Here is a 26,978-nt window from a genome sequence, read left to right as displayed (position 1 = left end):
GTTTTCCACTTTTTAATCTTCATTCCCCATCTGCAGTTGGGAAATTCTAGATCTATTAGAATTGGCTTCTTCTTATTGCTAAAAAGAGATTCTGTTTCAAGGACCAAACAGGGAACTCAAGGAGAGAAATGTTTTGGATTTTCAGAGCACTCACTTTAACTTCCACAGGCTGTTTCATAAAGTGCGTGCATGCTAAGTTGCTTCAGTCATTTCTGGCTCTTTGGGACCCTATGGACTGTAGCCCACCAGGCCCCTCTGTCCACAGGATTCTCCAGACAAGAATACTGGAGTGGCTTGCCATGCCCTCCTCCAAGGGATCTTTCTGACCCAGGGATCAAACCCTGCATCTCTTATGTCTCCTGCATTAGCATGTGGGTTCTTTACCACTAGTGCTACCTGGGAAGCCCATGATGAAAGTACTTCTTTAAAAAGAATAAAACAATGTAGTAGCTTGGTGCATTAGGGAACACACTACAGCATCAGCTTAGGACATTCTGCCAGCATGGAGGGTATTCCTCCTACCACATTCTCTGCTTGGCAAACTTCTATTCATCCCTCCCAACCCTAACTCAAATGCCCTGCCACCTGTGGAAAATTTCTGATCACCCTGTCCCTCTTTATCTCCGGAAGCAATTAAGTGCTTTTTATCTGATGCAATCCACATCTCTTAGTCTATAAATCTATGTTTATCATTTTAGTCTGGATTTTTATCTGCTGGGTATAAAAATCCACATCTATAAATGTCTGTCAGTTCACTGTGGTTGTGAAAAATTGTTAGTTCAAATGCTGCCCCTGAGAATACTTCCAGACTCCCTGAGCAGCAGGAAAATTTCCAGAGATTTAGACTCTCTCCCTCACTCCCGCTTTCTCCCACTGCGTAGACCTCAGCATATGACCAAACACCAAAAGGCAATGAAAGAAAAAGTCTTTGTAAACCTGTCCTAAGAGGAAATGAAGAACACACTTGTGTTCCTCCCTATTAGCAAATGGGCTTTAAGAACCTCTTGTATCTTAGAGGTTCTTAAAGCTGTATCTTACACAGACTGTTCTGCAGTATACATCCCAACTGTGGCCTGGTCCATGGAGCTCTGACCCCAGCCAGGGAAGCCCTAACATCCAGAGTCTGGGCAGAGGAGGGGACTGCAGTTTCTTCAGCCAGAATGCTGAGGTTCAAATCACTTCCAAGCTTAACTCAGCCTCACAAAGAATCAATTTTGCCATCTGTGAAATGGGCACAGTAACAGCACAGAATTTACAAGATTTAAGAGACAAGTGAGATAATGTGTAAAGAGTTGAGAACACAGGGTCTCATAGTGGGAGCTTGATAATGCTCATTACTTTGATTTTTATTGTATACATTACGGGAAGTGTCAGCGTTGAGTGTATCTCGTTTCTTCCTCCAGCTCTTAGAACAAAGTGCGATTTTGCAGGATCCCATGAAGGCCAGCTTTCCCGTGTGTCTTTTAAGGGCCTCTACTGTTTCTCTCCTGTCACGAGGTCCCATGAGATGAGACTGTCAGCCAGTCATCCTGCTTAGAGAAGGAGAATAAGCACCTTCACCTGTATTTCATCCTCTGCTACTCACGTCTCTTCACTCTCTCCCTTCTCTCTGGGGTCTTCAGTGTAGAAACAGTGGAGATAAGAGAGAAAGTAATTTGGAACGGGCGAGTCTTGTGTTTTCAAACACATCAGGCCTCGGGCTAATAAAAAAGAACTTTGAGAAAGTAGGGCCCCCACGTGGGCGGGCTAAGTTGACGCTCCTCTCCCCTGCTATCCAAGACGAACTTGAACTTCCCTGGTCCAGCCCTCAGCTCACTCCTTCATCTCTGAGAGCCAGGTCTAACTGGTATACCTGGCACACTGTGGAAGTTAATTATTGAATCACTGAAAGTGACTTACGAGTGGACTTGAATAAGCTCATTTGGGATATGATTATCTGAAAGGTTAGACTATAGTAGGTTGATAACAGATCTTTGATAACTGACTGCATCCAAATTTAAAACTTAGATCAAGGAATACAGACTTTGATTCACTTTTAAATAGTAGAGAGAAGATAAAAGAGAATAAAATTTTCAGGCAATTTCCCATTTCAAAATGGGAGACCATAACATTAATAACACTAGAAACTACAGTAGGGGCTAACTTTTCTTGAATGCTGATTACATGACAATGTATCGGGGGCTTCCTTAAATCCCTGAAAATGAGATACTATTCGCCCCATTTTACAGATGATCAAGTGGAGGCTTACAGAGGCCGAGTGATTTGTTTATAGGACCCATGAGTGATGAAACCAGGATCTGAGCCAAGACAGTCTGATTCTAGACCTGAAAAGAGACCATTCTTTGGCCATGCGTGGAGTTCCTACTGTGTTTTCAAACTTGTCCTGCAGGAACGTAGCAGTGAGTCATGGTTCTGCGTCCTTATCTATAACCTAGTTCTGCCGAATTAGCGTTAAGTTTGAAATGCAAAACAGAAATGAAAAGAGGGAGGTGTAGCTTCTTTATTGCCACAGACACAGCGCTGTCTTGCCCTGTTCTGGGTGGGCATGGGACAGTCCAATAACAATCTGCAGTGATATGCAGTGTGGCCTTGGTCAAGGCCCATCCCCTCTCTGAGCCTCGGCTTTCTCAACTGGAATTCAATCTATAAACTCTCCTCCAGGGAACACAATTTGCAAGGCTCCTCCTTGGGACCCAAATGGCGGCTTCAGCAATAAGTGGGACCAGGTCAGACGGTCTCCTGCCCTCAAGATGTCCTCAGCCTGTAAGCCAACAGGGTTAATGCAGCACAGGGCACAGCATACAGAAGGTGTTTAATAGAAAACACACTTATGGTTAAGGAAGGGGAAAGATGTGGGGAGGGGGATAAATTAGGAATTTGAGATTAGCAGAAAACACACTACTATATAATCAAACAGATAAACAATAAAGACCTACTGTATAATAGCACAGGGAATTATATTCAACATCTTATAATAACTTATTGTGGAAAAAGAATATGAAAAGAATAGATATATGCACACATGCAGAACTGAATCACTTTTCTGTACCCCTGAAACTAACGCAACATTGTAAGTCAACTGCACTTCAATTTTTAAAAGGTAGCGTTTCACTGTAGTTGGGCTTGCTGATTTTCATGAATAAGGCTTAAGAGTCTCAGAGTTCCAGTGGAGAGGTGATGGTGGTGCTGGTGGTCATGAGTATAATCGCGGCGGTGCTTAGCAGGGACATCTTTGTTACAAAGATTTCACAGTGCTAAGGAAGTTAATCTGCAAATTAAAATCAATTATCTTCAGGGAGCCGGGCTCTGACTCCATCTCTCTCTTGCTCCTCCTCCTACCGGCTCGAAGGCCTACAGCTCGACTCGGCAGAGCATCAGGCTGGAAAGAAAGCAGTAGATAAGTTAGCTCACTGTGGAGGAGCCTCAGCGATGTGTCCTGATGAACCAAGCCAAGGGACACCTGAGTTCTGACTCCTGAATCTAATGACGCATGCACCCTTTCTCAACCGTGTTCTTTTCAGTTCTAAGTGCCAATAGTCCCTCATAAAGTCCTTTTACGATGGTGATAATGATGATGACAGCAATGGTGATGGTAGTGATGATGATGATGACAATGGCGATGGCGGTGATGGTGATGGTAATCATGATGATGGTGATGGTGGTAATGGTGATATCGGTGATGTTAGTGACGAAGATGGTGTTGATGATAATGGTGATACTGTTAGGCTGTGCAACAATGGATGAACCAGATTGCAAAGACTTCTGTAACATAAAGTTGGTGCTGAAATATGAGCAAAGATGGAATGTCTAGACAGAGGCTCATAGACTAGGCTTGCTGTTAACACAAGCCCCTGGCCATGAACGCTGGGGGTGGAGCTGCACATGTGTGTATCTGGGCTGTACTGGACACCATGAGATCTGATTCCCAACAAGCCATGAGCAAATCCCCTCTCTTCTTGGGGAATTTCATTTGCCCTGTCTCAGAAATATAAAGTCTGCCCTGAGGAATATGTAAGCGACATTTCAGCTCTAACCAACAGTTTCCAAATGGATGGAGTTTATAAGCCCCTTAGAAATTATAAAAAGGATAGAAATAATCCAACATGGAATGCCTAACAGGGCCTCCTGTTGCAAAAGAATTTCCATGAATGTTATTTTTTAAATTAATCTGATGCATATTGCAGGGCTCACAATAAATATATGAATACAAACAAGAGAAATTCATGTAAATATATAATTATATTATGCACATTATATAAATGTCATATAAACTCTGAGAGGGTAGAAACAAACCATGACTACAGATAATCATGAATAAATAACTTGTTATGCTTAGCTGTTTCTCAAAGTACAAGGTTTGCATTCTGGAAAATTATTTCTATCTCACACCCCCCTCTTCTTTGTTGATTTCTGCATAGGTCTTATCCACTGCAGGGGCAAAGAAGCAGGTACTGCGAGGGAGGATTTCAGAAGAGGTCAAAGTGCCAAGTCTTTTGAACTCATATGAATGTGTCTGAGAAGCATGCTATGGTAACAGGACAATAGAGAGGGGTGAGTGGGGAGGGCGGGGACCAGAGGGCACTGCAGGGAGGCTGGAAAGAGAAGCAGGATGATGACCATTCGCAACATACATCCAAGGGCGGCTTCTTCTGGTGCTCTTAGAGAGGTCCTGGTAACCTGTGTGCGTCCCAGACAGCCTTGACCTTGGTGAGGTTTCCTGCTATTCAGAAAGTTGGTGTGATTAGAGGCTGTGAGGATGTGCTGACTGAGAAAATATCGAAGAGAATTCTCTCACTCTTGTAAGACTTGGTGGATGCCAAGAAAACTTGGAGAGCTGGGGAAGCTGAACCAGGCAGGTGCGTCTCTAGATCTTACAAGACTCTTTGAGGAAAGAAGTGGGATACCAGTGGGGTCAGGGAAATGACTTTGCAAGCTGAGGTCACCCACAAGTGACCTTGGCTCTCAGTCTGCACACTTGACCTTGGCTCTGTGAGTGTCCTACAGCATTTACTGTTTATTTAGCATTGAACATGACATCTTTCGAGAGTTCCCCCAGGAGCTGAGAAAGGTCAGATGCTGACCAAAGAGGGGCAGTCTCTGACTGTGACTATATGTCAGGTTTATTAGTTGAAAAGTGATCAACCAAGGTGAATAGGTACCTGGTTTTCTGGACACTCTCAGAAACTCTCAGCCAAATAACTGATCTAATTACACAGTTATAACTGGTTCTCTGGAAAGGTAAAGGGAAGTTTGTGTCCCACTGATGTGACATTTACAACGAGGGCCTTTGGCAGGTACATTGATTTAGATGAGGCTCTGAGGATGTGGGGCTTTCCAGGTAGCTAGGTGTGTAAAGAACCCACCTGCCAAAGCAGAAGATGCAGGAGACCTGGGTTCCATCTCTGGGTTGGAAAGATCTCTGGAGAAGGGAATGGCAACCCACTCCAGTATTCTTGCCTAAAGAATTCCATGGACAGAGGAGCCTGGTGGGCTACAGTCCATGGAGTTGCAAAGAGTTGGACACGACTGAGCGACTAAACAGTAACAACAATGTGAGGATGAGGCCCCATGATGGGATTCAGTTCAGTTCAGTTCAGTCGCTCAGTCGTGTCCGGCTCTTTGCGACCCCATGAATCGCAGCATGACAGGCCTCCCTGTCCATCACCAACTCCCGGAGTTTACTCAAACTCATGTCCATCAAGTCGCTGATGCCATCCAGCCATCTCATCCTCTGTCATCCCCTTCTCCTCCTGCCCCCAATCCCTCCCAGCATCAGGGTCTTTTCCAATGAGTCAGTTCTTCGCATCAGATGGCCAAAGTATTGGAGTTTCAGCTTCAGCCTCAGTCCTTCCAATGAACACTCAGGACTGATCTCTTTTAGGATGGACTGGTTGGATCTCCTTGTAATCCAAGGGACTCTCAAGAGTCTTCTCCAACACCACAGTTCAAAAGCATCAATTCTTCGGTGCTCAGCTTTCTTTATAGTCCAACTCTCACATCCATACATGACTACTGGAAAAACCATAGCTTTGACTAGACGGACCTTTGTGGACAAAGTAATGTCTCTGCTTTTTAATATGCTGTCTAGGCTGGTCATAACTTTCCTTCCAAGGAGTAAGCATCTTTTAATTTCATGGCTGCAATCACCATCTGCAGTGATCTTGGAGCCCCCCAAAATAAAATCAGCCACTGTTTCCACATCTATTTACCAGATTTACTTCTTATCAACCAGTGATGATTGTTATGGGTTGAATTGCCCCCTTCCTCTGACCCAGAAAACAAATATGTTGGAGTCTTAATCCTGAGTATCTAGGGTTTAAAAAAAAAAAAAAAAAACTTTTTGGCCATGCCAAATGGCATGTGGCCTTCAGCATGTGGGCTTTTAGTTTCCCAACCAGGGACCAAACCCACATCCCCTGCACTGGAGGCACAGAGTCTTAACCACTGGATCACCAGAGAAGTCATGGATCTTCTGTATATTATATTGAGATCATTAGGGTGAGCCCTAATCTGATACGATGATGTCCTTTATTAAAAAGGGGAAATTTGGACACAGACACACAGGAGAAGATCCTGTGGAGGTAAAAGCAAAAATCAGGATGATGAATCTACAAACCAAGAACACCGATGATTGTCAGCAAACCACCAAAGTTCGGGGAGAGGCCTGGAAAAGATGCCACAACTCTCAGCGCTCAGAAGCACCCACCTGCTGACACACTGGTCTCTGAGACAATAAGTTTCTGTCGTTGATGTTGTTCAGTGCGGCACTTCATTAAGGTAGCCCTGGAAACTGGTTTGAGGAGGAGGAGGATTGTTACAGCAATGCTATACCAATGGGGACCATGATGGTTCCACCTTTAGAGCATCAACTAGATGGGGACAAGACCCAGAACTTCAGGGAGAGACCCTCACTGTGTTACTCTGATTGAGTGACTTCACCTCTCTGGCCTTCAATTTCCTCATCTCTAGAACAGGGATAATGCAAGAGCTCAGAGCTTGCCACTTGCCCTCACCAGGTGAGATATTGTACATCAGGTCCCAGGCCAGGGTCTGGCCCCTAGAAAATACTCCAAAGTCAGTGGTTGTTATGTCTTTATTCTCTAGCTCCCTTTGCAGACACTGTTGAATCTTCCCCAGCATCTTGTCCCCAGCTCACTTCTTATTATCCTCCCCCACTGCAAAAACATGGAAACAGCAGCTTCTGAGAGGCCTGGGCCAATGCCCCACAAATCGTTGCACTCCCAAAACAACTCAGAGATTCCCATTTTTTTCTCCAGTCACTTGAGGCTTGTGTAGCCTCGAGAAAATGTGTGTCCCACTGAAGCTGTTTAATGCGTAGATTTTATACCCTAAACAAAGATAACACTAATGAATTCACAGTCAACCTTTTCAGCCCTGTGATAGCAAAAGATTTTCAGTCACTTTAGCCCGAGCTACATTTGCACCCAGGGTCACCCCAAGAAAAGGACAACACATTAATCTTTGTCCTTCTGGTGTTGAGCGAACTCTCAAATAATCCATCGCATGGCATGAAACGAAACTCAAAACCTTAAAATGCCATCTATCTGGCCCCCAATTAAAACATAATCTTTTTAAGCTGCCAATACCTAACGGCCAGGATCAATAGAGGGGATGATTATGAATGGCGTTTCCTGGTGATCTGGTCGGACAGGGAATGGATTACTGCTGTCATATTCAGAGCGGGGAAAGATGGACCCCCTGGGTAACTGCCAGGCTGCAGATAACCTGGCTTCCTCCTCTGGCTTAACTGATGTGGAAACCACGTCCTACAATCATGTCCTACAAATCCACGTCCTACAATCACAATCACAGGCAGTGCTTTTAAAAGTCCTGCTAAGCCACAGGGTATTTTTCAGGAAATGAGTAAAGCATCCATCCAGGCATTCAAGGGAGATACTGGCAGTACATCCTTGGAGCCAGGTACTGGGCTGAGCATGAACAATTGTGAGATCTTTGACCAGATGGGTAACATTCCAGAAACCGTTGACCTTTCTCCCTCAGACTTTAAACACAGGAGAAAAATCAGACGTGACCATGGCATGGAATTTCACACAGGTGAGAGGAATCTACATTTGGATTCTGGGCTCCTGCCACTAAGGCTCTGGTCTTTTCTATCGTAACTTACTTCAGATATGGAGACCAGTTCAATCCGCTCTGAACCTCAGACCTGTTAGAGCCTTTTCACAGTCTGGACAAGAACAGTCCCTGCATCTAGCAACATCTGAACTCCACAATGGCTCGGGTCCTTTCTCTTGGAATGCTTGCCATGAATGAGGATGAGACTCATGGCTAAAGTGTAATTCATATGAGCCAGTGGAAAGGAGATGAGCATGCTTGAAATGAGAGGAAACACTCAAACAGAATCTTTCTAGACCAGCATGATGGACTGTAAGCTGCCCTGAGTTCTCAGTCTAAAGAAGTCAGCATCCCTTTTAAATAGGCTCCATCCCTTTCAGACCTCTGCTCTTCCCATTTTGGACATTGTCCAGATTTAGGAGGGGTTGTGGAGGAGATAGGGGCTCCCCAGGTGTTAAAGGATCAGCCTGTCAATACAGGAGCCACAGGAGACATGGGTTCGATCCCTGGGTCAGGAAGATCCCCTGGAGGAGGAAATGGCAACCCCCTCCAGTATTCTTGCCTGGGAAAACCCCTTGGACAGAGGAGCCTGGTGGGCTACAGTCCATGGAGTTGCAAAAGAATCGGACATGACTGAGCACTCACACATGCTTGCATGTGGAGGAGATGCTAACAGTTAGCAGTCTATAGCTGACTCCACGAGACTGTTCAGAGGGAGATGGCTGGTGGGGGAAGGCTCCCACACTCCCCTCTGCATCACGAGGCGGGGGTTGCTCTTCCCAGTTTATGGATCCTCCCTTCCACTCGAGAGCACACCTGTTTCTAAAAGGTGGATTCTGGACTCGTGATGTAGACTCAGGAAGTAGACTGAGGAAGTCCCAGAGATGCTGAGGATGGAGGAGATGACCCACAGGAGAGGATTTACGGGTGGGTTGAATGGGGAGAGGTGTGGGGGGGAGGCAGAAGCCAGCTTTGATGGGCTGGGGTAGGGAGGATGGGTGGACTCTTTTGCAGCACTGGGCTAGCAAAACACAGGCTCTGAAGAACTGTGGGGGATGATGGAGTTAGAGAAGGGAGGGAAAGGAACCTCAGAGCCACTGGGAAGGTGAGGGGACTTGAGTTGGATCATTTTCAACATTTTGTAAGAGATGCAACTTCAAGAATGAGAGTCACTTTCATTACCTGAGCTGTTGAGATTGTTGATGTATTTGATTGTGATTCTTTCTGTGTGGATTCAGAAGTCAAACAGGGTCTGTCTGGGGAGAGCTTCTGGATAGGACCCTGGACCTGCAGGCAGCCCTCAGGACAGGGATGGGCAGTTACATGGTCAGGGCAGGGACCATGGCTCGGGCAGGGGGAGCGGACATTTCCCCAAAGGAGGTATCCAGAGAGTGGATATGACAGTGTCTCCCCAGGGCCATCCAGCCAGACATGGCCAGGCTAGACTCCAACCCCGAGTTTTGATTCCTCTGAGATCTTGACTGTTGGTCTTGGACCGGTCCACCCTGTCTGACCACCCCTCCATGTCCCAACACCAAAGGGAGTGAAAGGACAACAGTCCAGTCGACTAAAGACAGACCCACGAGAGACACTTGAAAGGAAGGTTGTACGTGCTCCACAAACCTCTTCAATTGGGTGAGCACCTTTCCAACAGGTGAAGTCTGGGCCTGGGCTGGACGGACACTGGGATGGGGCGAGGTCACCCTGATGGAGGGGCAGGGTGTGTGGAGAGTGGAGGTGAGAAAAACGGAGGTGAGGGATGAAGTGGGAAAGACAGGTCAATTTCAGATGGGTAGGGCCCCGATGCTGAGATCAGGGCTTTGGTTGAGCAGGCCGATTTCCAAGAGGACTCCACCTAGGAGGGAAATGCCTAGCTCCTCGTGCTTAAGAACCCAAGGGAGAATGTCAGGCCTGCCTCATTCAGCTGTAATTCTGTGTCCTGTGACTCCCTGGGAGCAGAAGTCATCAGATAAAGGTCTGCTTCTGACCTCCGTAACATCAGAAATCTTTAAAAGCCAGACTTGAGGACTTAATATAACAGTGACCTTCTGATGCTTTCAGAAAGGGTGCCTCTCTATGAAGAGCTTCCTAATTCATTAAGTGGGACAGTCATTGAGATATTCAAGTAAAGCTGAACCTGAGAGGCTTGTGGCTGGAGGTTGAAGGGAGACTTGCTTTTCCTTGGATGCCCTTGGGTATTGGTCCTCTCCCTCTTCCCCCTGCCCTCTCTTTCTCCTCCCTCCCCCAACCTTTCCATTTCTTCTTCCTCTCCCCCTTCCTCTCCTTCTCTTCCCCTCCTTCCTCTTTCTCTGTCTCCCCCCACTGCAAAAGTTAGTTTTCATATATACACACATTCCAAACCAGGGTCGCCAAATACCACTGACATTTTAGCATCGTATTTTCAAACAACTCAATCAGATTTGAACATCCGCATGTGGTCTTGTTTCCCTCGGATTTCAATTTAGTTCAGAGGCCATCAAAGGCCTCAGGATAACTCTCATGGCACGAGACAGCCAATCATGTTTAATCTTCATGAAAAAGATTGAAATAGGTTACCCAGGACAAGGGAAATATTTACGGTTCAATCTGATGAGGAGCCCAAACATCCTTGGGCAGATCGTTTTCTAGGGGATCACTCCATCCATTGTTCCCTCAAGGGTCAAGGAGCCAAGGGAATTTCAGGTGGGAGGAGCCGTCCCGAGCTCTGGGGTCCACCCTGGGCCTTGCACTGAGCCAGCGTTTAGTACTGGTGCTCACCCGTGATATAGGTACGATGACCCCTTTTCCCAGGGTGATTAGCCAAAGCCAAGTGAGTCAGCGAAGGTGCTCTGGGCTGCAAGGAACAGAAATAAGCCTTACCTGGCTTAACCAACAAGTGTTCTCAATCCCTGGGTCCAGCCCTTTTCCTGCTATGTCCCATTGACTCTGGCTTCCCGTATCAATATCCACCAAGGCAGGATAGCTGTCAACAGCCTCAGGGCTTTCTCATTCACATTTAGAGGGCCAAGAGGAACTAGCTCCCCACTGTTACTGTTGTTCAATATCTCAGTTGTGTCCAACTCTTTGCGACCCCATGGACTGCAGGCCTCCCTGTCCATCACCAACTCCCAGAGTTTACCCAAACTCATGTCCATTGAGTCGGTGATGCCATCCAACCATCTCATCCTCTGTCGTCCCCTTCTCCTCCTGCCTTCAATCTTTCCCAGCATCAGGGTCTTTTCCAATGAGTCAGCTCTTTGTATCTGGTGGCCAAAGTATTGCAGCTTCAGCATCATCTCCCCATGGGTTTCTCCAAAGAATGAGGATGTTTATCTCCACAAAGATCCAGATGTGTCCCTCTGGTTGTATTGGACAGGAACTATTGGTTTGCTTAATCCTAAGCCCACCCATGGCTGGCCCATTCCCAGGGTCCTGAGATTTCCATGATGGGCTGGGAGCAGTCAGCTGGGAAGGTCAGGATCTGGTGGCATCAACACAGTGAGCACGTCGGGCACTCAGCTGGAAGGTGTCTGAGAGCCCTCGGTGTTGATGAGTCACTAGAAATTAATGATAAAATATGTAATGTATGCAGCAAGAGCCCTGCGTGCTGCAAAAATATCTGAAAGCATCCAACTATTTCATTAATAGGATTTTAAATACTGTTTTCCTGCATTACATACTGACCCAGGTTAGACATAAAAGAAATTATTGGGCCTTCAAGGAAACACATCACTCACACACACACACACACACACACACACACACACACACACACACACACATTATTGAAAGCTCATAAATAGACCAAATGAAGACCACTGTGTATATCACAGAATTTTTTAATATTAGCAGAAACCATGGAGGCATTATTAATTTAAAAAATCACAATTTATTGAAAAGAATGTAGAACGGTGCCTCCAAAGAAACTGTAAATATTGAAGTGTGAGATATAAACAATTAAACAAGACAACCATGAAGAAATTATTTTGCTCAGTTAAATATTTGAACTTATTTTTAAGTGGGCCAGCATCTTTCACAGGCTTCCCTGGTGGTTCAGATGTTAAAGAATCTGCCTGCAAAGCAGGAGACCTGAATTCAGTCCCTGGGTCAGGAAGATCCCCTGGAGAAGGGACTGGCTACCCACTCCAATATTCCTGACTTTAGAACTCCATGGACAGAGGGGCCTGGCGGGCTACAGTCCACGCGGTCGCAAAGAGTCAGACATGACTGAGTGACTAATACTTTCAATGTCTTTCACAATAGCATATGAACTAAAGCTGACATTTATTGGGAACCCGTTAAGTGTAGACCCCAGTCAAATACATCACCAGCAGCAAATCATCTCCTTTAATCTTCACATCACCTGAGAAGGAGGTGCTGTCCCCATTTGTGAATGTGCTTAAAGACTGAATCTCCAATATTCTTGCCTGGATAATCCCACAGGCAGAGGACGTTGGCAGGCTATAGTCCATGGGGTCGCAAACAGCTGGACATAACTGAGCACACACACACACACACCCCTAACATCAGGGGAGTTCTGTAAGTTTCCTAAGACACCCAGGTAATGAGATCTCAGCTTCAGGACTGGACCATCTAACTGTCATGCTACCATGATGGAATTCTCCTCAGCCCATTAAGCTAGATTTTATTCATGGATTTATTAATCTAAACAAGTGCCTTTTGTGTTCCAGGCAAGCACCGCCTTGGCTTCACTGGGAACCACTTCACTAGAGGAAAGCACCGACACAGAAGAAGGTTCCCTAGGACATTTCATTTTTTCCCAAGGGCCATAACTCAACACACAGCCTGTGACCTCACTTGTCAGAAAGGCACTGCTAATGTTGTCCAAGATTTCCCACTTTTATGTCTCTAGGGTTGGAACAATTCAATAGGGTTGTCTGGAGTCTTGACTTTATCAATAAATATTTTTAAAATCTTCCTCTTAGAAAAAAATGTTAGCAGGCATTAAAATATAGGTATATATATGATGGTTTTTCACATTTGGCTATTATTGGAAATGAATATGACTTTCACCAATTTCATATTACAAATACTATTGCATTAACTATATTTATATATAACTTCTCTAGGTAGGAAAGTTATCTAGAAATTTAATTACAGTCAAAGGATAGAAATATCTTGAGGGGTCTTAAAGTTTTGTGTGTTGAGTTGTTGTTCCAAAGTCATAGGTGAGCATCCCCAGTCCACCCAAATAGGTCCGCGTGGAGTGTTAGGATGACTTATTAATAAATCTTTAGGGTTGGATGTAATAGGACCTTGTTGGTTGGTTTCATTTATTCTAGGTTGAGTTGTATGCATAGCCTCATTTGAGTGCTGGCAATTACTGGTATAATGACTAGAACTTTCTTTTTAGAGGGTCACTGATACTCATCCACCTAAAAGGATTTACATAGCCAAGTCAGCCAAGTGACTTGTCAGGGATGAGTTCAACAGCCCTACAGGCGACCTTTGACCAGAGATGAATTAGAACAGCTGAGTCGATGCCCAGGTCCAAAATTTACAGAGGCTTAAACTTCTCACGAGCAATTTCTCCTTTCCCTTCTAGAGACTTGAAATGGAAAGTGACCAGGGATTAAGTTAAGAAAAAATAGAGACTCTTACATCACTTTAACATCATTTCCAAAATATCCTCAGAATGACAAAAATTATTCTGCGAGCCCCTCCCTACTTTTGACAGTAACTACGACCCCAGGTCATTTTGTGGCACCGTCCTCCTCCCCAGGTAGAGCACCAGACCCAGAGCAGGTGTTCAGAAAGTAGGTAATGGATTAATCAAGTCATACTAGAGTCCAAATATTACTAGCTTCTTAATGGCCAGTCTTCACTTGCAAACCTCCTCCTCTACTTTTATTTTGAAACAAAATTCCATGAGAGCTTCATATCAGCCTTTACTTTTTGAGGAAAGGCAATTATCTTCAGCTACTATATAGAACAGAATCAGCAAGCTATGGTCCAGGGATTAAGTCCAGTCCACCCACAGCCTTTATAAGTGGTTGAAAAAAATTGAAACAATAATAATATTTGGGAAAACCTGAAAATTCCATGAAATTCACATTTCACATTTCATTTCAGTATACATAAAGTTTGACTGGATAAACCTATTCATAGACATTTTGTCTACAGCTGCGTCCATGCTTAGAAGGCAGAGTTGAATGGCTTTGACAGAGAACAAACAGCCCCATAAAGTCTAAAATATTTGCTTTCTGGCCTTTTACACAAAAAGTTTGCTGACTTCTGATATAGAAAAGTCAACTTATTTAAAGTATCTAATAGCTGAATGCGTACGTGCATGCTCAGCCACATAGTCATGTCCGACTCTTTGTGACCCCATAGACTGTAGCCTGCCAGGCTCCTCTGTCCATGGAATTTTCGAGACAAGAATACTTCAGGGGGTTGCCATTTCCTTCTCCAGGGGATCTTCCTGACCCAAGGATGGAACCTGCATCTCTTGCATCTCCTGCATTGGCAAGCAGATTCTTTACCCCTGTGCCACCTGGGAAGCCCAATAATTGAATAAAACAAAGTAAAATGTGAACAGAAAGAATTTGTGCACTGCCCCCTAACAAAAAGGGAGAGAGAAAGCCTTGTACCATTAAGAAGCTATCAGACATTCTATTATCTTTTAAAATTATTATTTATTAAAAATATTTATTAAATAACATCAATTTGTTTAAATAATATTTTTATTATTATTTTTACTCTACATTTGACTGTTTAAAAAACATGCTTCTGCCAGAGAACACAAAAAGTGGTTCAGAAAGAGAAAGTGGTTTTAAAAAAAAAGCAAATGCAACAAATTTCAACTTTTTAAAATAAATTAAAATGGAACAAAAACATAATAAAACAAACATTCTAAAAATGATCTCAGAAAGCCATCAAGCTGAAGTCAGTTTTGACACAGGCTTGCTTTGCTTGGCTGGTACTAATTCCCTAATGAAAAAGATGGAATTGACCTTCAAAAGAGATTTAAAGGGCCTTATAAAACCATCCAGGGTGTCAGCCAGCCTCTAAATACAAACGTGGCCCCTCCTTCCCCCCTCCTGTGCTAAAGATTGCCCCTCAAAGTCAGCAAGGAACTTACAATAATGGATTTCAAAGTCAAGACTCTAATGCAAATCTAAGCATTTGCTTATACACTCTCCCAAGTCTCGACAGATTAAGTTTGGGAGTATTTTCATAGATCATATCTACATAATCTAATAGAGGTGATTTCAGGAATACAGAAGATGTTTCCTGCTATCCACCTGCCAAAGTGCTGCTCCTCACCAACATCGTCAGTAAGGCACACATTCTTCTTCAGATTTTTAACAGATCCATCCAATGTATAAGAACCATGTTGAAGGGTTTTCAATAATATCCTGCTTCTGGAGAGAGGTCTTTGGCTTGGCAAAAGTACCAGGGAGAAATGGGAGAGTGTCAGGATAAGGGACCCTCGTCTCTAATAAGCTCAGGTAACGTAATTGACTTTGTTAAAGGGCGCTTACGAATCGTGCGATTTACATCTCAGGGGAGCTTCATACATTACCCACATGAGGTTCCGCTTGTTTCAATATTTCATCCTAAAAGCTGCAGCAGGCCCGTCACTTCATCCGCACCCACTGTTCTCCGGCTGAAATGGATTCTCTAGTCCATTCATTCCCCCCGTGACTCCAAGCAAAGGACGTCACTTCTTCTTTCAACAAGGGTACTGCTGCTGTCAAATTACCTATTTCCATCAAGTTACACGAGGCCCGGGTGCGACTTTTCCCAGGCTGATGTCTTTAGGGGGAATGGGAAAAGATTCAGCTCTTGATGCTCTAATTTTCCTAATGTAAGCCAGCTTTTCAGATGTGAAGCATGTCAATGCATGCAGGTCAGTGGGGAGGGCAGAGACAGGGTGGTTTCGCCCATGCTCAAGTGCAAGCTGTGAATATGTACAGGCTCACTCCCAGTTCCCTGGTTTATCCACTGTGTGGTCTTGGAAATGTCCCTTGGTCACTCTGCGCTCCATTCCCTCTGATGTGATCTCAGGCCACGGCGACTCCGTACACCCAGCGGTGAGCCCCAGGCTCTGCTGGAGCTGGTGTCACAAAGCCGGCCAACTCTGGTCATCCAAGAGCTCCGGGGTGGATGGGGGGCTCTTCCCCTCTCTGAGTTCCTGCCCTCTCCCCCCCGAGCAGATGTCAAGTGGAGGACCCAGACCACAGGCAAGCAAGCAGAGCTGAGCCAGACCCTACCAGATAGTGTTAAGGGCCAGGGGAAGAAGGACAAATAGGAAGACCCCTCCAAGAGTGATGGCGATGGGGAGCTACTTCTGTAGGAAGGAGGAGAGTCAGCCTTGCTGAACACAGACCTGGAGGAAGAGAGAGGGATTTGCCAGGCATGGAAGTGAGGGACCAGCATGCCTGGCAGAGAAACAGCAGGTGATGGGGCCCCAGCAGGCAGGGCGGGCTGAGGACCAGCGCAGGGGGGACCCCTGGGGACAGAGTGAGAAGGGAGAGGAGGAGCCCAGACAGGCTTCAGGAGATGCTGAGATCCTTGGGCCTGGGAGATAAGTTTGGCTTTTGTCCTAAGGGCAGTGGGAATCCACTCAAGGGTTTCAGGATGGAGATGATGTGAATGAGTCAATGAATGAATATGAATGAATGAATGAAGCCCATGAAAGAACTTTCTACAGGCATTATACAAATATAAACAGACACACACACAGAGGAGTTGTATGTTCACTCCCTTGTTTTCTTTGCAAGTCCAAATACAAGGTAAGGTTATGTCTGAAGCTGAGGCAGAGACTGAAATGGCCTCGATCAAGGCTAGCTGGGGATGTTGAGAGAGGTCGCCTATGAAGGAGACAAAGAAATGTCCAGGTAGTTAGTCATCCTTCTTTGGGCCAGAGGCATTCACGGACCTAAGTGCTACATGTCATTCTAAAGAAGCCCATTTAAGATCACGTCAAGAGCCGCCCAGATCACAGATGTACACTTCCAGGATCTTTGTGTAAACTGCCACAACGTTACATGAATGAACCCTGTGGCTTGGAATACAACTTTGAGAGAAACACAGGTCTCAAGGGTGCTGTATCTCAAACAACTGAGATGATAGTGCCTGCTGGTGTCAAACTAACATATGTAAGTAACAAGTAATTATCACATGTCAATAGTACACAAACTTCTGTGAAATGCAAAACAGCAAAAGGAAACTTTCTAAAATCACCGTTTTATACTGTATGTGATCTTAAGTATAGGTTTGTTGTTGTTTAGATGCTAAGCTGCGTTTGACTTTTGCAACCCATGGACTGTAGCCTGTCAGGCTCCTCTGTCCATGGGCTTCTCCAGGCAAGAATACTGGAGTGGGTTGCCACTTCCTTCTCCAGGGGATCTTCCCAACCCAGGAACCCAACCCTCGTCTCCTGCATTGGCATGCAGATTCTTTACCACTGAGTCACCAAGGAAGCCCCAAAGCATAGGTTAGTAGATGAATAAGTTGGTTATCCCAAGTTGATTTCCCAAGTAGTCCAAACACTTCATGGGGAATCTTTCCAGGGAGAAAATAAGGAATGACCCTGTACTGGGGGTCATCTCTTTAGCTTGTGCAGCTTCCAAAAAAACTCATCCATGGGGTTGTTTCTAAGCCAGCATGTGCTTGGTCGACTACTCACTTGAAAGTGCTAGGGAAGATGGGGGCGGGGGGCTGAAGCAGACCACCGGAGCTGGACAGTCTCTTGCCTTCCGTTCCTCTTACCCAGCCCACTCCTCTGCCCTGCACCCTTCTCTGCCCGTTCCCCACAGCAGGGGCTGGAAGCCCAGAAGCTGCCTTTCTCAGCCACAGGAGGCCTGGTAGTTCCCTCAGATGAGAGTCGCTCGGGGTGGAGACCTGGAAAGCAGGAGATCAGCAGCAGCATCCACTGCCCCTGCAGGAACATTGGGCGCCCCGGCTTCTGCAGGCAGTTGGCACAAGGTCTCACCACTGCCCAGCCTCTGGGCAGCCCCCAATTTCAGCTCAGCCTCCTGCCAGCCACGTCTGTCCTCTCTGCGGCTCTGAGCTCTTAAGCTCCAGTGGCAGCTGCCCTGATCTTGGCAAGGCCAGCTCTGGCAAACATCCCAAAGCTCCTAATGCCTTGTGGTAAGTCCCCTCCCTTCTTGAGATACCCAGGGTCACTTGGGTCTGTCCGATCCCAGACTCACTGATCCAAGATGTCAGTTACTCTCTTTCATCCTGCCTTGAGCTCATCTTGATCTTGGTTCTGAGCCTCTGGGGCCTGCCAGCACCGACTTGCTCCCCTTTGTTGAAACCTTAGAGCTGGAGGAAACGGATCTAGGAGTGGAAATCGAGTTCCCTGTCACTGGTGGTGTGCAAGCCAATGCCAGATCGTCAGTCACCAGGTACATCATATAAAGGACCCCCAGGAAGGGGGTCCTGCAGATCCATGAGTTAGAGAGTTTAGCCCACTCTGGAGCCAGAAGCTGGGCCCCGACTTTGGACCCCTTCCAACTCTATCCCCTGGATGTACAGTGTACTCCAGTCCTGGAAATTAACCTGTGCCTGCCAGCCCGAGGCAAGTCCAATTTCAGTGCCAAATCACTCCTGTCTGTAGGCCTAAGGAAAATGGGCCTGAAGGCAAAGCCAAAGGTACAAAAAAGAGAGAGTAACCTCCCAGGCAACACAGCTTAGTGGAGAGACTCGGCACCCCTGCCCCTTCCATCCCTGTCTGGCTGGCTAACGCTTTGATGAAATATCCACCCCTGGGAAGCCCTTCTCCAAGTCCCAGGCAAGCCAGGCTGGCTCTCTGTAACTCAGCTGCATCTCTAATATAACCATCTCTCTGGGGCTTCTTTGGTGGCTCAGTGGTAAAAAAAAAAAAAAAAAATCCACCTGCCAATGCATGAGACATGGGTTCGATCCCTTGCCCAGGAAGATTCCCTATGCCGTGGAGCAGCTAAGCTCCTGTGCCACAGCTCCCAAGCCCACGTGCTGGAACTGCTGAACCCCACCTGCCCAGAGCCCATGCTCTGCAACAAGAGAAGCCACCGCATTGAGAAACCCAAGCACCACAACTAAAGAGTAGCCCCCACTCACTGCCGCTAGAGAAAAAATCCTCGAAACAATGAAAACAACACAGTCAAAAATAAATAATCTTTTTACAAAGAATGCATCCTCATAAAATAAATTAATCATCTCTCTGTGTTAGTAAAAGTAAGTGGAAGATCAGTACCAGGACATAGAGTCCCCCAAGCATTGCTTTGAATAAGAGAGAAGTTTTCTAACTCACATGTCTATCCAGAGCAGTGAAGGATGCTCTGGGTCTTCCCATGGGGGGCCAGAGCACATGGGTGTCTCCAACACCCTCATCATACAGCTTCCATCTCTGAGTCTAGGTTGGGTGCCCCAAATGCCTTCAGTCTCCGGTCTTGGAGGGTGGGTGGAAGATGAAAGGCATGTGGCTTCTTCTTAAGTACAAGAAACAGAAGTTGCCCATGCTTATCCTTACGGCCCATTATCCACAGGCAAAGGGCAGCATAATGGCCCCCATCAATGTCCATGTCTTTATCTCTGAAATCTGTGAACATTCTGCCTTCTATGGCAAGAAGAATGTTAAGATGTGATTAAAGTTAAGCAATATCCTGGATTATCCAGGATGGCTGGAAGTAACTGTGTGAACTCTTAAGGGCAGAGGAGCCTTCTTGTCTTTAGCCACTCAGAAAACTCTCACAACAGAGAAAGGGTGAGAAAGATGCTGGCTTTGAAGGGAGGAGCCGTGAGCCTGGGAATGCAAGCCCCCTCTGGATGCTGGGAGGAACGAGAAAATGGATTGTCCCCTGGAGCCTCCACAAGGAACATAACCCTGCTGACATCTTGAAGTTAACCCAGTGAAATCCACGTCACGCTTCTGACCTCCAGAACTGTAAGAGAATACATGTGTTGCTTTAAGCCACGAAGTCTGTAGTGGTTTGTTATAGCAGCAGCAGGAAGCTAATGCACCGAGTCACGTGACCTGACCTAGCTGCAAGGGAAGCTGGGAAATGTAGTCTCTGGCATCTAGATGTCCTTCTCCTTCCCTTGAGTAAGAGAGCCTCCCCCTTGCACCTGTCTGGGTCCCCAGGAACCCAGAGCATGGGCTCTCTGCAGGCACCCAGCCCACAAAGGCAAACAAAACACTGTCCAGAAAAGAAGTCTGCAGAGCCGAAGAGGCACAGGGCCAAACTCCACGTGTGGTTTCACACCAGGGGACTGTGAGCAGAAAGCCGGGCAGGGGCCACCTCCCAGGATGCCCGCTGGACATCAGGCATCAGAATCCTCTCTCCTCAGTTCCCCAGGTTGGTCAAAGCTCCACCAGTCCCCACCCACCCCAGCTGTGGCCCGAGGGAAAGAGCTGGTGTGGACTCCTCAAATATGCACCCACCGCCCGCTCAGCACATCTTCATCTGCTCTGTGACTGTGTCTTCTCCCGGGTCTCCTGCAGGACAGATGTGAAGCTGCCTCACCACTTCTGTCTGACCCTCCGCGGCTGCCGCAAGCGCCCACTGCAAAGACAAGGGTGGCCAGCCCACTGGCAAGGAGAGGAACCATGTTTGGCAGGTCACATGAATGGCAGACGTAATCGGTCAGTGACTGTATACCCCTCAGCCCTTGTAGTTCAGGATGAGACTCTTGGCAGGCTTACAACAGCCAGGGTCCTGGCTCTCAGCTGGGGGTGCTGCCATCACAGCCCAGATAGCTGAGCATCAAAGATTACCAGCCGGAGTTAGCCCTCTCTCCCCTCCGCACTAGGCTTCCCAGGTGGCGCTAGGGGTAGAGAACCCACCTGCCAATGCAGGAGATATAAGAGACTTGGGTTTGACCCCTGGGTCAGGAAGATACCCGGGAGAAGGAAATGGCAACCACTCCAGCATTCTTGCCAGAGAAATCCCATGGACAGAGAAGCTGGCAGGCTACAGTCTATGGGGTTGCAAAAGAGTCGGACACAACTAAAGCGACTTACATGCACGTGTCTCCCCACTGACTCCCTCTCTCACAGGGGATCCGTCTATGCATTTGAGCATCTCATATCCTGACACATGGGGTAGCTGTGATGCCTCATGTCTTCCCTTTTCTCTGTCCCCTCTTCACCGCCCTGCGTGTGTTCCAAGATTCTATCTCTAGGGAAACCCAAGCCCAGATGCGTGACTTGCCAAAAAGGAGGGGCTGGTAAGTAGCACGGTCAGAACTCAGCATGGGGAGTGGTCTGTGGGCATACAACCAAATAATCGTGTTGCCCAATGAGGGAGACCCCAGGGTCTGTGACTTCCAGCGACTTCTCCTCCACTGTGGGAAGACCACATGTCTCTGCTCCCCTTGGCCAAGCAGATTCTCCTCTCAGGTTCTCCCCTGAGAACCAGCGCCCACATCCAGCATCTAATTCAGCCAGAGGCTGCCCCCACAGAGCACTGACCATGGATCAGCCCCAAAGGCTACCAGTGAGGCGAAGAGTTGACCCTGGAGCTGCTCCCACCTGGGCAGGAGCAGCAGACAAGGAAACAGGGAAAATAATAACCACAATCATCTTTCCTGGTGCCTGGTACAAACAGGGAGCAATAGCCCAAGCCTCTGAGGGAGGTTTTGAGAGGTAAGTGATAAAAATGGGAATTTTCACAGTTGCTGGCTTAGTGTAAGCAGCCAATCAGCTTCAGTTTTCATCATTATTGTTTACACGCTCATTCACCCACATGCAATAATAATAGATCACTGCAAACCTACAAATCTGTTATATTGTTCCCATTTTACAGGTGAGAAGACTGAGGCCCAGAGAATTCGCGAACTTGCCTGAGGTCAGATAGCACTGCCTTCTTGGGCTTTGAAGCCAAGTCCTGGACTGACATTTACTCATTAGTCACTCCTAACCTCACTAAAGTACATCCTGAACATTACCTGGGATCATGTTCAGAGTGCAGCCTCTGTTTTTACATTCCTGCAAATTTTTCCCACAGCAGGCTCCTAGCTGAGCTCATGAGAGTGAACTTCTTAGGAAGGCAGGAGAGAGAAATGAGGTCCAGGCCACCACCTCTCTTAGCTCTGGATGCACAGGCGTTTGTCCCCAGGCCTGGATGTTCGCCTGACTCCATGTAAGTAATTGATTCATGGGAAAAGCCTTCATATAGCTCCAGCCAGCTCAGTGTCTCCCTCTCTTGGGAAGGCCTGGAGTTTTAGAGTCAAATTCCCTGGTGACTCAGATGGTAAAGAATATGCCTGCAATGCAGGAGACCTGGGTTCAGTCCCTGGGTTGGGAAGATTTCCCTGGAGAAGGGAATGGCTACCCACCCCAGTATTCTTGCCTGGAGAATTCCATGGACAGAGGAGCCTGGCGGACTACAGCCTGTGGGGTCGCAAAGAGTCGGACACGACTGAGCGACTAACACTTTCGCCTCTATCTGTGCATATTCATTGAAGGTAAGAGGTTAATGGGGATGCCCACCAAGCTGCAAGGAAACGAGACACCTCCCAAGTGGAGAGGGTGCAGGACTTTGCCATCACCCTCTGCATCCACTGAGATGAGAAAAATCAGGGACATGTGGATGCTAAATGCTCCTGATCCCCTGAGGTGACACCACCCAACCTACCAGACAACATTCCTGCTTGAGGCCCTTTGCTCCCCTCATATATCACCTCCTCTGGGAAGCCCTCCTTGTCTCCTCCGGCCCAGCACAATCCTCTTGCAGCCCAGGCTGTTTCTCAGTACCTCTTGGTGACGTCATCTGGTACAAGCACTTCTTTATCCAGTGGCTTATGTCATCTCCTTAGAAAGGTCCCTGAGGACAGCAAATAGCAGGCATACCCAAAGTTACTAGTTGATTGAGTGGAGAACTCTTATGCATCCTTCAATACTTAGAAGTCCTGTACTTTAGGAAGACTTGAAAGGAAGGACCAGGACAGACTAATTTCTGGCTCCCAGATTCCAGCATGGAGTAGATTATGGTGTCAAATGTGCATGCGTCTCACTCTCAAGCCTTCAAGCCTTTGGCTTACCCCTTCCTCTGAAGTATGGGGTGGACACAGGTTAGTAACTCTTTTGCAGCAGGGGGCTGTGTGTCTCTCCTTGACATCTCTGTCCCCTAGCACCTAGCAGGGGCTCAGTAAACATCCCCTTATAAAATGACTCAATGAAAGCATGAGTCCCCTCTTTCTCCTGCTCAGCCCCCATTTACTCATTCAACCAAACCCCAGGGGTTCCTGACATGTCCCAGTACTGTACTGGCCCCAGGGACAGAGGAAGTTACACAAACAGTCTCTGTCCTCAAGGAGGGAGAAGGAAAGAAACTAATGGATGGTGAGCCTGGGTTTTTTCCTTTGATCTACACAAGTAAGTGTTTCATATGTTGGATAATCTCATTCCATTTTGCCATTGAGAAAAAAGGATTAGCCCAGCAAAGTCAATTGTCCAAGGTCATAGACTAATAAGTGATGGGGCTTCTGTTTGATCAAGGACCATCTGACTCCAAAGCCCGTTTCACTGGGCGTTCTGACTAGAGGAAGAGTTAAAACGATTTTTAAAAGAAAGCAAAAAATGGTAAGTAGATGAATGCGAAGGCATGAGACAAAAACAAATGGTCACGACTAATCGGGAAGAGGCTAGGTTACCACTGTCAGGGCCAGGGAATAGATGACCAAGGCGGGGAGAGACCCAGAGACAGGGAGGGCAGAGACAGACCCGTCCTGGAGGGTAGAGACCAGCCCTCCCGAGTCATCACTAAGAATGGTTCAAGGGTGTGCACCGCGCAAGGGGGCCATGCCTGCGTGGGCACTGTTCTCACTCCAGGTAATGACAATACCCTCTACAAAAATCTTCTGACAAATGACAGTCAAAGGCTTTGGGGAAGGGGCATCTCACCTTTCCCTAATTCACACAATGGGGCTGACTGGGCTGGGGGCAGCCCTGGCCCGAACTCAGATTTCAGTTCCAAGGTGATGATGAATCAGAGGAAAGTTCTACCAAAGGAGCCAAGAGGGAAGCTCTAGGATCAAACACAGATGGAGCCGGGACGTGGTGGGAACAGGGCAGCCAGCGTTTGCTGTTCTCCATGTTGGTGATCCCAGATAACCACCTAAATGTCCAAATACAAGGGAAGTGGAGTTCAATGAATCACCTACATCGACCATCACCAACACCACTACCGCCGTTTGAAAGAAATCACACTCTCAAAGACATCTTAAGAGCATCAGAAAATGTTCATGCCATAAAACAGAGTGAAAAAATCAAGATGAAAACCCTTTATACAAACTTTCTTATGTGCATATGCATTACAGATATACACATATGAAAATAAATAATCTCAAAGTTTTCTCTAATGAACATGTATGAATGCTATAATTAAAAATTTTTTTTAATTTAAATGTATCAGTTTCAAAGGACTAGAACTCTTCGTTTCTGACTTGCCCTTTGGGTCTGGCAGCCCCATCCTGGACCAAGTCCAGGACTCAGGTCCCTTGAAACCATCTTGTGTCCTGTCTTAAGGCTCATGGCACACACCTCTGAGGTGACAGGGTAGGTCTTATGAGCCCATAGTGCCCTGAATATCCCCTACTCTGGGATGACATCTATTATCAGCTTTGAGAAAAAAGCTCCCAGTCACCACACATCAAAAATCCCCACAATATGGCCAATGTGCACTTCCCCTTGTAACAACACAACTGGAATCCAGGCACTGTGATATCGGAAAGTAATGATGGCATGGGGGGGGAGGGGTTGCGGGGAGGGGTGATTAATGAGAATGGACTTTAAAGTCACCAAAGACAGCAAGGAGAAAAATCTCTCTTACATGCCTTTCTGGGGCTCAGCTACAGATGCTAGGGGCATCCTGAAGGGTGGCTAGCTGGCAGAAAATGGAGGGAAAACCAGCAGAAAGAGATGCAGGAATCTCAGAGCCGGAAGGGACAAGAGATGGACAGGTGGGCAACTTCAGCCTGGCACAAAGCGGAGTCACCCTGGAAGAGGAGATGGGGAAACTCCCAGGATCTTCAGGTCCCCGTCAAACCTGACTGTCAGGACAGGACTTTCTGGGTTCTCTCTAGCCCACGACTTTTTCTTGGGGAACATCTTTTTTCCTATTGACATTTCTAGTGGTAATCTTTTTCTATTAAAAATTATTTTTCAAAACAATATTAAAAAGTTAGAAATTCAGTTTCATCAATCGTCTCCCGTCACAAGAGCCATCTTCATGTCCTCCCATTCCCTTTTAGCTTTTCCACATTCCAGTCCCTTCACCTGGGCATTGCCATTTCTTCCCTTTCACTTGATGAAACCCTGCTCTGTCTTCAGCCTGCCCTTTGAGGGTCTCCCCAGCCCTCACCCACCCATTCTGGGACTCCTCAGTTCCTGGCACGCAGAACTGTTACATCTGCCCCCTCTTTCTGTGAGCTGCTAGCGGAAGGGGCTGTGTGCATTCACATTACAGCCCCTCCGCGGAGCCCAGGTCCAAGCACACTCTGTTGTTGAAAAGAGAAGCATTTAAACTCCCTGGAATCATGCACAAAACATATCTGGGGGGGTCAACTTTCCCTCAATATTCCATCCATCAGTGTCCATTTTTCAACAAAGCAAATCCTATTTAACATTTTTAAAAATTTTTATTGGATTGTAGTTGATTGACAATGTTGTGTTAGTTTCACATATACAACAAAGCGATTCAATTTTCTATATTTATATACTAATCTTACTTAACATTTCAGTGGTTGTACCCTGAGTATTCACCGGAATGACTCATGCTAAAGCTGAAGCTCCAATACTTTGGCCACCTGATGGGAAGAGCTGACTCATTGGAAAAGATCCTGATGCTGGGAAAGATTGAACATGAGAGGAGAAGCGGGCAGCAGAGGATGAGATGGTTAGATAGCATCACTGGCTCAATGGACATGAATTTGAGCAAGCTCCTAAAGACAGTGGAGGACAGAGGAGCCTGGCACGCTGCAGTCCATGGGATCACAAAGAGTCGCACGTGACTCAATAAGTGAACAACACGCATGACACTCAGTCCAGTCCCCACTCCGCACACATTTATGAAGTGTCTGTGGTATGCAAACACCTCGCAAAACAGGAACAATCCAGAGGGATGCTATTTGTACCCTGCACTCCGGCAATGACAGCCACACATCAGCATTCACCATTTCAGAGGATGGAGAAGTATACGTGGACACATACGCTAACCCACCCCTTTGACAGATGGGAAAAAGAGGCACGGAGTCAAATCACCACCAGAACCCTGCCCAGTACCTGGAATTCAGACCCACAGCCCAGGCCTCTCCCCAGCACATTCCTCAATCCGCACAACAACAAAGGAATGTACTTCTTTATTAGTTAAAGTTCTGCAGAGTTGTAAATCAAACCAAAGCATTCAAAATTTTAAAGTTTGATCAGCTGAGAAATAAGGATATTAAAAATGATTAAATATGATTGCATTTGAGGGTACAGACTGTTCTTCCATTACCTGCTTTGATTAAAAAAAGCTATCTGGGCTGTGAGGTAGAAAAGTTAAATGCGACAAGAAAAAAAAAAGCCTCGGAGTTTGCCATCGTTCCCACTTTCTGTAAGAAAATAGCATTGTTTAAGATGTGATCGAGAACACATGAGTTAGCATCCGCAGTTAGTATTCTTCTCATCCTCCTTAATTGTGAAAAATAAGAGCGATTAGGAAGAATAAAAAGTTAGTCCTATGATTCTTCAGGGAACAGAAACAGGCTACATTTTTTAATGGAATGCAGACCAGAAGCTTGGATTCCTAAGCTGAAATTTAATTGGTACAATATTGAAGTTTAAAGAGTCATAAAGTTTTTGGTCTTTAGGTTATGAAGGGAAAATTACCCACAACGTTGTTTGGATTATAATGTTTTAGCTGCTACCTCTATTTCTTTTTCCTGAGATGATGACGATGCTTACT

This window comes from Cervus elaphus, chromosome 13 (genome assembly GCF_910594005.1).
Source record: "Cervus elaphus chromosome 13, mCerEla1.1, whole genome shotgun sequence".
Classification (NCBI taxonomy): domain Eukaryota; kingdom Metazoa; phylum Chordata; class Mammalia; order Artiodactyla; family Cervidae; genus Cervus; species Cervus elaphus.
The sequence above is the reverse complement of the archived record's forward strand: the minus strand, read 5'-3'. Positions refer to the sequence as shown.